A 10,568-nucleotide genomic window follows, 5' to 3' on the forward strand; every position below is an offset into this window, starting at 1 on the left:
TCTATCACACACACACACACAGGCAGGTTAAAATGCTTTTAAGTCTCCTGAAAGGACAGAAGAGCCAAACTGGCAGTGAGGAGTTCCCAGGTCAATTTGGAGAAAGACCTGTAACCAGAGAAATGACTGGAGTATTAGACTCTGAAGCCCTTATGCTAAAGACAGTCTCTGCTATTGTTCACCTGGGCTGCTTCTGCACAGGGGCTACGTCGGGAGAGGCAGCAAAGGTCAGGATTCAAAGCTTCCAAGGCAGAACATTTGTGGGGAACTCCTCACCTTAAGTTGAGATTTCAAGGAGAGATGTTTTAAGGATCAGGACAAAGTAGGTCCAAACTTCTCCCAAATGCCCCAACCCTGGAGAATCTTTGGACCATACTGGCCTTTGGGAGAATTCATAGTCAGGTCCTCATAGCCTGAGCTGATTGGGAATCCCAAATTGTGAAAAATGGATTAAGTGGCACCCAACTTGTAATGACCCTGGGTGCCAGAGATGCAAAACTTGTAAAGGAAGCCATGTATGTGTGCTACTCTGGGTTGATCCAACAGCGATACAAGGGCAAAGACATGAGCAGTCCAAGATCAGCAGCAATATAAGGAAGCACAACCCAATGCAAACAAACAGAATCAACAAAAAACACAGACATCTGTGCCCTCTCCCCAGCCATCAGGAGCATCGTAGACTAAAATATCACCAGTCACCATGTTTAAGACAACAAAGGACAATCTTGATAGTATCTGAAGGAAACAGAAAAAAAACTATAAAATTGTCATGGCAGATTTCAAACAGAAACAGATAAAACTTTTACAAATAAAGACTAAAATAAATATTATTCAAGACCCAGCAAACAGATTTAAGAGTGGATCAGGCATAAAGGAAATTTAATGAACTGAAAGGCAAATGAGAACCAACTGTCCAGTCCAAAACATGGGGTAGGAAAAATTAAAATGAGAGTAAGATACAAAGAAGATGTAGTAGGAAATCCAACATTCACTTTATTAAGATCTTAGGAGGAAATGAAAGACTGAATGGAAGAAAAATGTGAAATAAAAATGATTCAGAATTTTTTAGAACTGCAGAAATACAGTCATCTACAGATCAAAAAGATCCATGTGACTTGAAGTAGAAAAAGTAAAAACAAATCTGCAATGAAAGGTATGATAGCAAAATTAGAGAAAAGCAGTTTAAGAGAAAAATCTTAAAATCATACAGAGAAAACAAAACATTACCCATAAAAGAATGACAATTAGACTGACTTCTAACAGGTGGCTGATTCCTCAACAGTAATAATGAAAGTGGAATAGAGGCACCTATTGAATACGGGAGACCTACCTCCCATATCAGTCTCTGGTCCCAGTCCTGGTTATTCCACTTCTGATCCAACTTCCTGCTAATGTGCACCCTAGGAGGCAGCAGATGATGATTCATGTACTTGGGTCCCTGCCAACCATGTGGTATATTTGATTGTATTCTATGTTCCTGGCTTTGGCCTGGAACAGCCTTGGCTGTTGCAGGTATTTGGAGAGTTAACCAGCAGATGGAAGAAATCTCCCTCCCTCTTTTAATCTCTCTCTCTCATCTTTTAAATAAAATAAAAATATATAAATTAAAATTTTATTGCAAAACTTAAAAAGAAGACAGTGGATGGTATCTTTAATGAACCAAAAGGAATAATTTCCACCACAGAAGTTTCCATCCAGTGGAAGACAAACTCTGAAAGAACTTGGTACCAACAGATTCTCACTATGAGAAATTTATTACTGTGCTTCAGACAGAAAGGAGAAATATCAAAGATTGAAGATGTAAGAAACTCTGTGGAACCAAGATATTAAGGAGTATGTGAAGTAAAATAAACATTGACTATGCAAAATAATAATGAGAATTTCTAGTGGAGAAAAAAGGGATTGATTAAGACACCAGACAACAAAAGCATATGACTTTGAAGAGGGGCTGGAGAAGTGACTAAAGGTTCTTGCTTGTGATTACTCACATTCTCATTTGTTCCTTTGAGGGTAAACATTATGAATATGTGGAGCCTCAGGTAAATAGAATTTCTGAGCTGCACTGGTTTTCTAGGGAAGCCATAGTAAAGTACCACCAACTGGAGGGCATGCGTGCATGTAACTATAGACATGTGTTCTCTCTGGGGCCGGCATTGTGGTGTAGTAGATTAAGTCTACTACATAGTCTATCCCATGTGGACTCTGGTTTGTGTCCCACCTGCTCCTTTTCCAATCCAGCTCTCTGCCATGGCCTGGGAAAGCAGTGGAAGATGGCCCAAATATTTGGGCCTCTGTCTGTGTGGGAGACCTGGAAGAAGTTCTTGGTTTTGGGCTTTGGACCGGCCCAGATCCAGCCCAATTCCAGTTCAGCTCCAGCCAATTTGTGGAATAAACCAGCAGATGGAAGGTTTTTGTCTCTCCTCTCTCTCTGTAACTCTACCTTTCAAATAAATAAATAAAAATCTTTTTAAAAAAATAACAAAATGTGTTCTCACAGTTCCAGAGGCCACAAGTCCAAAATCAAGGTGTTCATGGGGCACAGTTCTCTCAGAAGCCTCCAGGCAAGAGTCCTTCATTGCCTATTCCAGCTTTGGGTAGCCCCAGGCACACACTGGCTCATAGCAGTCTCACTTCAATCTTTGCCTCTCCACTTGGTCACTGTCCCCATGAGTGTCACTGTCTTTTCTTCTCCTTATTTTTCTCCTCATTTCTTTTTTTTTAATTTATTTTATTAGGGGGCCAGCGCTGTGGTGCAGCGAGTTAATGACCTCGCCTGAAGCACCAGCATCCCATATGGATGCCGGTTCAAGACCCGGCTACTCTACTTCCGATCCAGCTCTCTGCTATGGCCTGGGAAAGCAGTAGAAGATGGCCCAAGTCCTTGGGCACCTGCACCTGCGTGGAAGCCAGAGTGAGAGAGAGGGAGAATCTTCCATTGTGTAGTTCAATCCACAAATGGCCACAGTGGCTAAGGCTGGGTCAGGCCAAAGCCAGAAGCTTGGAACTCTATCTGGGTGTCCCATGTGATCAGCAATGGCCCAAGTACTTGGTCCATCAACTGCTACCTTCCAAGGAGCATTAGCAGGGAGCTTCATGGGAAGCAGAGCAGCTGAGATTTGAAGTGGTGGTGGCTTAACCTGCAGGGTCTCAACACCAGCCACTGTCTTTTCTTCTAAGGACACCAATCATACTGGATTACCTGCCACCGTAACAACCTCCTCTTAATTTGCACAATCTTTGTTCCAAATCAGGTTATATTCAACACATAATTTAAAGGAACACCTAAAGTTACAGGCTTACAAAGTGTGCTAATTACAAACTAACAGAGGAAATTCAATGAATAATTATCAATATTGAGGATTAAAATTAATAGTGACAACAAAATCTAATAAGAATAGAATCAGAAAGGAATATTACAGATTTAACCTATTCACAAAAAGTAAACAAATTGAAATCACAATATATAAAAAGGTCAGTATCTCACAGCAAGTAGGATTGATCTTTGATTTTTTTTTTTTTTTTTTTTGACAGGCAGAGTTAGACAGTGAGAGAGGGAGACAGAGAGAAAGGTCTTCCTTTTCCGTTGGTTCACCCCCCAAATGGCCGCTACGGCCAGCACGCTGTGGCTGGCGCGATGTGCCGATCCGAAGCCAGGAGCCAGGTACTTCCTCCTGGTCTCCCATGCGGGTGCGGGGCCCAAGCACTTGGGCCATCCTCCACTGCCTTCCCGGGCCACAGCAGAGAGCTGGACTGGAAGAGGAGCAACCGGGACAGAATCCAGCGCCCCAACCAGGACTAGAACCCAGGGTGCTGGCGCCACAGGTGGAGGAGCGGCGGTGCCAGCCGATCTTTCATTTTAAGAATGATGTAAGAGGATGAAAATTAAGTAATGAAATTTACCACATTAATAGAGTAAAAGAAAAAAGTCATAATGCCATGATGATGAATGCAGAGATGAAAAACAGTTGATGTAGCTATGTGAATACTACCTCCTTGGGTCAGTTAAGCTGCCGCCTGCAATGCCTACATCCAACATGGGTGCCAGTTCATGTTCTGGCTGCTCTATTTCTGATCCACCTCCCTGCTAATGCATCTGGGAAAGGCAGTGGAGGATGGCCCAAGTGTTTGGACCCCTGCCACCTATGTAGGAGATCCAGATGAAGCTCCTGGCTCCTGGATTCAGCTTGGTTCAGCCCTGGCCATTTTGACCATCTGGGGAGTGAACCAGTGGATGAAAGATGTCACTATGTCTCTCTGTCTTTCCTTCTCTCTCTCTAATTCTGATTTTCAAAATTAATGAACAAATTTTTTTTAGGTACTAACTCCTAGGGATTCTGTGATGACAAAATGAATCCAAATCAAGCACTGAAAACAGTGCCTGGCACACAGTAAGCACTCAATAAAATGTTAACTATTATCACTATTTATAAATCTAACAGGGAGTTCACACAACACATGAAAGATATCCAAATAACCAAACCTACAAGGGTATCTCAAAATGCTTGTGGGAAAGTAGGATTAAAACATTAAGTTTGGCTTTTATGTAAAAACCTTTTGAAATCCATGCATACTTTTTTTTATAACATATATTCTCTATGAATGTACTGAAGGCCTGTTGTATGTAAGAAACTGCTCTACCTCATTGGGATTCAAGCATATATGAAGTAAACTGAGAATAAGATATAGATTCCTATCAAGCAGGCAAAAGTTACAAGGTCTAGCAATACCAGTTGGTGCTTACACATACAAAAACCCTCATGGCTGCAACCTCTGATAAGCATAATCATTTTGAGAGCAGTCTAATATTATCTATTATGTTTTTACCTATAATCCAGAAATTCCACTCCTAGGTATATACTCTACAAAAAAAATGCCATTAAACCATGTAACATTCCACAGATAAATCCCACTTGGTGATATTGTATAATTCCATTAACATATTGAAAAATTCAGCTAACTGTTGTTAAGAATTTTTGTGTCTATGTTCATGAAAGAAATTTGTCTGAAATTTTCTAGCAAATTACTTGGCACTGAAAACACTTAGAGTGGGGCCAGCAGTGTGGCACAGTAGGTTAATCCTCTGCCTGCAGCACGAGCATCCCATATGGGTGCCGGCTCTAGTCCCAGCTGCTCCTCTTTCTTCTTCTTTTTTTTTTAAGATTTATTTATTTATTTGAAAGTCAGAGTTACACACAGAGAAAGGAGAGGCAGAGAATGAGAGAGATAGGTCTTTCATCTGATGGTTCACTCACTCCCCAATTGGCCGCAATGGCCTGAGCTGTGCCAATCTGAAGCCAGGAGCCAGGAGCTTCCTCTGGGTCTCCCATGCAGGTGCAGGAGCCCAAGGACTTGGGCCATCTTCTACTGCTTTCCCAGGCCATAGCAGAGAGCTGGATTGGAAGTCGAGCAACCAGGTCTCGAACCAGCGCCCAAATGGGATGTTGGCGTTTCAGGACAGGGCGTTAATCCTCTGTGCCACAGAGCAAGCCCCAAGCTGTTCCTCTTCTGATCCAGCTCTCTGCTATGGCCTGGGAAAGCAGTAGAAGATGGCCCAAGTCCTTGGGCCCCTGCACCCGCGCGGGAGACCTGGAAGAACCTCCTGGTTCTTGGCTTCGGATTAGCCCAGCTCTGGCCACTGCAGCCATTTGGGGAGTTAACCAGTGGATGGAAGACCTTTCTCTCTGTCCCTCCCTCTCTTTGTCACTCTACCTCTCAAATAAATAAATAAAATCTGAAAGAAAGGAAGGAAGGGACAAGGGAGGGAGGGAGGGAGGGAAATATATATATATATAGAGAGAGAGAGAGAGAGAGGAAGGAAGGAAGGAAGGAAGGAAGGAAGGAAGGAAGGAAGGAAGGAAGGAAGGAGTGACTTTCATAGAGTGATCTCAGAAGTGATACTTTTTTATTTTTGGGAAAAGTTTTAAGCATTAGTATTATTTCTTCTTCAAGTATTTGATAGTTTTACCACTAAAATCATAAAGTTTTGGAGTCTTCTCTGTGAAAATATTTTTAATTGCTAGTTCAATTCTTTATTTATTATTTGGGGGGTCATTTTGCTTATATAAGATATAGTGGCAAGTGAAGTCTCCTGCTCTACAAGCAACCTTCTTTTTTTAAAAAAACTTATTGACTTTATTTTTACGTATTTGAAAAGGAGAGGGAGAGAGAGATCTTCCACTTGCTCATTTACACCTCAAGTGCCACAGCAGCTAGAACTGGGCCAGGTCAAAGGCAGGAGACAGGCACTTCATACCCAACACCCAAGTATCTGAGCCATCACCTTCTGTTTCCCAGGGTGTGCATTAGCAGGAAACTAAATGAAAAGTGGAGGCAGGACTCAATCCCGGGCACAACAGGGGACGCAGGCATCCCAGGCAGCAGCTTAACCTCTGTACCACAATGTGGGATCTTCTCCCCCTGCCCCCCAGCTGTGATAAAATTACACATTATGAAGTCTCCATCTTAAGCATTTTTACGTGTACAGTTCAGTACGGCTAAGTACATTCACGTTGTGTGCTACAATCTGCAAAATTCTTTTTATCTTGTGAAGCTGAAGCTCTATAGCCCTCAACAACAAACCCCATTTCTTCCTGCACCCCCTTTTGGCAACCACCATTCTACTTTCTGGGTCTATCGATTTGACGACTCTGGTGCTTCCCATGAATGGAATCATATAGTATTTCTCTTTTTCAGACTGTTTTAAATCTCTCAAGTTTCATTCATGCTGTAGTGTGTTCAAATCATCCTTTTTAAAGCCTCAGTAATATTCCATTGCATATAGGCATACCCAACGATTTGATCATCTATTCACTTGTCAATGGATACCTGGGTCACTTCTACCTTATATTTGTAACAATGCTGAAAACACGAATGTTCACTTCTCTACCTGTCATAGATCTATCCATAGTTTCTACTTCTTTCCATTTTGGTAAATTGTATCCATTTCACCTAAGTCATCTAATTTGTTACTTACAGTATTCTAACATAATCCTTTTAGTTTACATGGGATTGGTGTAATGCTCAATTTTTCATTTCTGGTTTTTTGGCAATTTTTATCTTCTTTTTTATTTCCTTTGTCAGACTCCCTAAGACTTTATCAATTTCCTTAACATTTTCAAAGAAACAACATTTGGTTTTACTGATTATTTTCTATGACGGAAGAATTAGTCTGTTGATTTCTACTCGGGTATTTGTTACTGTCCACCTCTGCTTATAGTTTCCTTTGGAGAGAGCACTTAGTTACTGACTGACAAACTTTCTTCTTGAAGCCGCCACCGGTGGCCACTACTCTTCAGTTGGCCTGAAGCAGGGACGTGGTTTACCGAGTCTGCCAGAGAGGCCCTGAACAGCCAAAATACCAGCCAGTGTGGAGTACTTTCAGCCAGTTAAATTCTACACAATGATTTTTTTTTTTTTTTGGCAGTGATACTAAAAAAAAAAAAAAAAAAAAACAAAACTTCATTTGTCATGTGAAATGTTGTAGCTCTTATTTCTCTTGCTGTCGGGAGAGTAACTGAAGGTATTTGCACTGCATCTACACTTTTTGTATTGTTGGGAGATCTTTGGGTTATCTTCCTTTGGATCAATGTGACACAATATTCACTCTTATGGAAAAAAATGTTGCTGCGTGGAAATCAGATATGTTTTATTTTGCCTGGAAAAAAACTGTCTACTGTGTGTGCCATGATCTCCTGAGATTAACTAAATTCCAGAATAAGATTTTTCTGTGGATGAATTTTGGTCAGGTTTTTTTCTCTTTCTGAGAAATCAAGTCTTAACCTACAGAGTCCCTTTAACCTGGACAATGTCACTGTTTCCAATACCAATGTGCAGGAATTACCCTGGGTCACAAGCACACAGAGGATAGAGAAGAAGGTAAAATGGGAGATGATGGAGCCCACACAGCTTGGATAACTTCAGGAACCTATGCAATGCTATGAGAAGATGTCATGGAAAACTTTTCTTGGGGCCAGTGTTGTGGTTTATCGGTAAAGTGCCTCCTGCAATGCCGGCATCCCATATGGGCACCAGTACAAGTCCTGGCTGTTTCACTTCCGACCCACATCCCTGCTAATGTGCCTGGGAAAGCAGCAGAAGGTGGCACTTGGGCCCCTGCACCCATTTGGGAGACTCAAATGAGGCTCCTGGCTCTTGGCTTTGGATTGGCCCAGTTCCAGCCACTGCAGCCATTTGGGGAGTAAACCAGTAGATGGAAGATCTCTTGTTCTTTCTCTCTCCCATTCTGTTTCTGAACTCTGCCATTCAAATAAATAAATATTTTTTAAAATACTTTTCCCAAGTATTCTGAAAAAGTTATAGCAGTTTTTAAAAAGTCATAGGGGCCAGCACTGTGGTGTAGCAGATAAAGCTGCCACCTGCAATGCCAATGGCCCAAATGGGGGCCAAATGGGCAATGATTCGAGTTCTGGCTGCTTCACTTTCAATCCAGCTTCCCGGTGATGTATCTGTGAAAGTAGCAGAAGATGACCCAAGTCCTTGGGCCCCTGTACCCATGTGGGAGACTTGAATGAATCTCCTGGCTCCTGGACTGGCGCAGCCCTGGCCCTTGCAGCCGTCTGGGAAGTAAACCAGTGGATGGAAGATTTCTGTCTCTTCCTCTATATCTGTAACTCAGCTTTTCAAATAAATAAATCTTTTTAAAAATAATAAAAGATAAAAGTTATAAATTAGATGATACTCAGGCCTCAAGGGGAAAAAATGGAAGAAATGAAAATTTTTAACAAGTGAAAAGTTGGTGGATTCATAACTGCATCAAATTCAAAAGTTCAAACTATGTTTTAATGGATGATCAATCACTCCGGACTGAAGATACCACAAAATCAGTCTGTCGACTACTATCTGAAAACCCCCCGATGGAGAAAGATTTTTAAAAATGGTAGAGAATATATTAAACATTGACAAAAACTGAACTCATTGAAAACTGAAGGCTGCCCACGTTTTGTGAAAGAAAGAACAGCAGATACCAAGACCAAGCCCACAAGAGTAATACCGAAGACAGCAGCCCCAGAGGACTTCCTAGGGAGAGGACCCAAGATGAAAATTCTTATGGGAAATGAGAGTTAACAAGGCTTTTAAAAAGAAAAAAGATTTATTTATTTATTTGAGAGGCAGAGTTACAGAGACAGGGTGAGACAGAGAGAAAGGTCTTCCATCTGCTGGTTCACTCCCCAAATGGCCCCAACAGTGGGGGCTAGGTTATCCCAAGCCAGGAGCCTGGAGCTTCTTCCAGGTCTCCCATGGGCCGGGTGTGCAGGGGCCCAAGCACTTGGTCCACCCTTCCACTGCTTTCTCAGGCCATTATCAGGGAGCTGGGTCAGGAGTGGAGCAGCTGGGACTTGAACTGGCGCCCATATCACAGCCTGTCCCTAACAGGCTTTGTAATCTCTGTCCTGATAATACAGACGCCTGCAAATCCCAGACAAGGGAATACACGCAAGTTTGGAGGAATTCTGTGAAGAAGCCATTGAACAGGCAGACCCTGAAAACCCAGCTGAAAATGGGTACAAGACTGTGAACATTTCAGATTATGGTTGGAGAGTGCTGATATTATGAGCCCGGAAAAACCCTCACTTCTTCCAGCCCACCCAACCGGAAGTCTCCAAGCTTCCCAGAATGCCTTGAAACCATGGTAGTAAAGCCAGCCAAGGACATGCCGCCTCCTGCTGAAGAAATAAAAACAGGTGAAGACGAAGGTGAAAAAGATAACGATGCTCTACTGGAGGAAAATCAAAGTCCTGATGTTCGGTGAGACAAACCTGTAACAGGGGAACAAATAAAGCTATTTGCCAACAAGCTGGATGAACCAAGAAAGATTCTAGCTCCCTACTTGGAAGTAAAAACTCAGAAATCAGGCAGATTGAGTGTCATAGTGGAGATACGAGATGATGAGAGATAGGCAGCTCCCAGTTGCCTGGCAAGGTCAAGAGGGAGTGCCTATGACACCTGGCAGTCTGATTAACGCTCTGAACAACACTGGATTCAGTGACCTTGCAAGGAAGTCTAACTACCAACAATGAGACAAATAGCTTCCTTCCTTTTGCCTTTTTTTTTTTTTTTAATCTGTGGGGGCCAGCGCTGTGGCACACGGATTAAAATCCCGGTCTGCAGCACCAGCATCCCATATGGCTGCCAGTTTGAGTCCTGGCTGCTCTACTTCCCAACCAGCTCTCTGCTATGGCTTGGGAAAAGAGTGGAAGATGGCCCAAGTCCTTGGGCCCCTGCACCTGTATGGGAGACCCCAGGATGAAAAACTGTGATAAGATTTTGACACCAAGCAGCATTTGATAAGAAGTCCACTGGTTTTGATAAACAATAAACATTTTTATAACAACAACAAAAATAAACAAAAAGAGAAACTTTATTATTTTCTGAAATAAAAACATTTCTTCTAAGTGCTTCTTTAATGGATCTCATGAATTTGGATACGCTGTGTTTTCATTCTCATTCAGTTCAAAATTTATTTTAATTTCCCTTATGATTTCTTCTTTGACTCATGAGTTATTTAGAAGTATGTTATTTAATATCCAAATATTTGAGGTTTACCCAGA

At 42.1% G+C, this 10,568-nt stretch overlaps 2 pseudogenes; both read left to right on the plus strand.

Annotated features, from left to right (window-relative positions):
- The first annotated feature begins 471 nt into the window (after nucleotides 1-471).
- On the plus strand, nucleotides 472-8,052 carry LOC100351393 (THO complex subunit 1 pseudogene; annotated as a pseudogene).
- Nucleotides 8,053-8,413: 361 nt separating this feature from the next.
- LOC138843135 (THO complex subunit 1 pseudogene) lies at nucleotides 8,414-10,113 on the plus strand (annotated as a pseudogene).
- The last annotated feature ends 455 nt before the right edge of the window (nucleotides 10,114-10,568 follow it).

The sequence above is a fragment of the Oryctolagus cuniculus genome, chromosome 6, assembly GCF_964237555.1.
Source record: "Oryctolagus cuniculus chromosome 6, mOryCun1.1, whole genome shotgun sequence".
In the NCBI taxonomy this organism is placed as follows: domain Eukaryota; kingdom Metazoa; phylum Chordata; class Mammalia; order Lagomorpha; family Leporidae; genus Oryctolagus; species Oryctolagus cuniculus.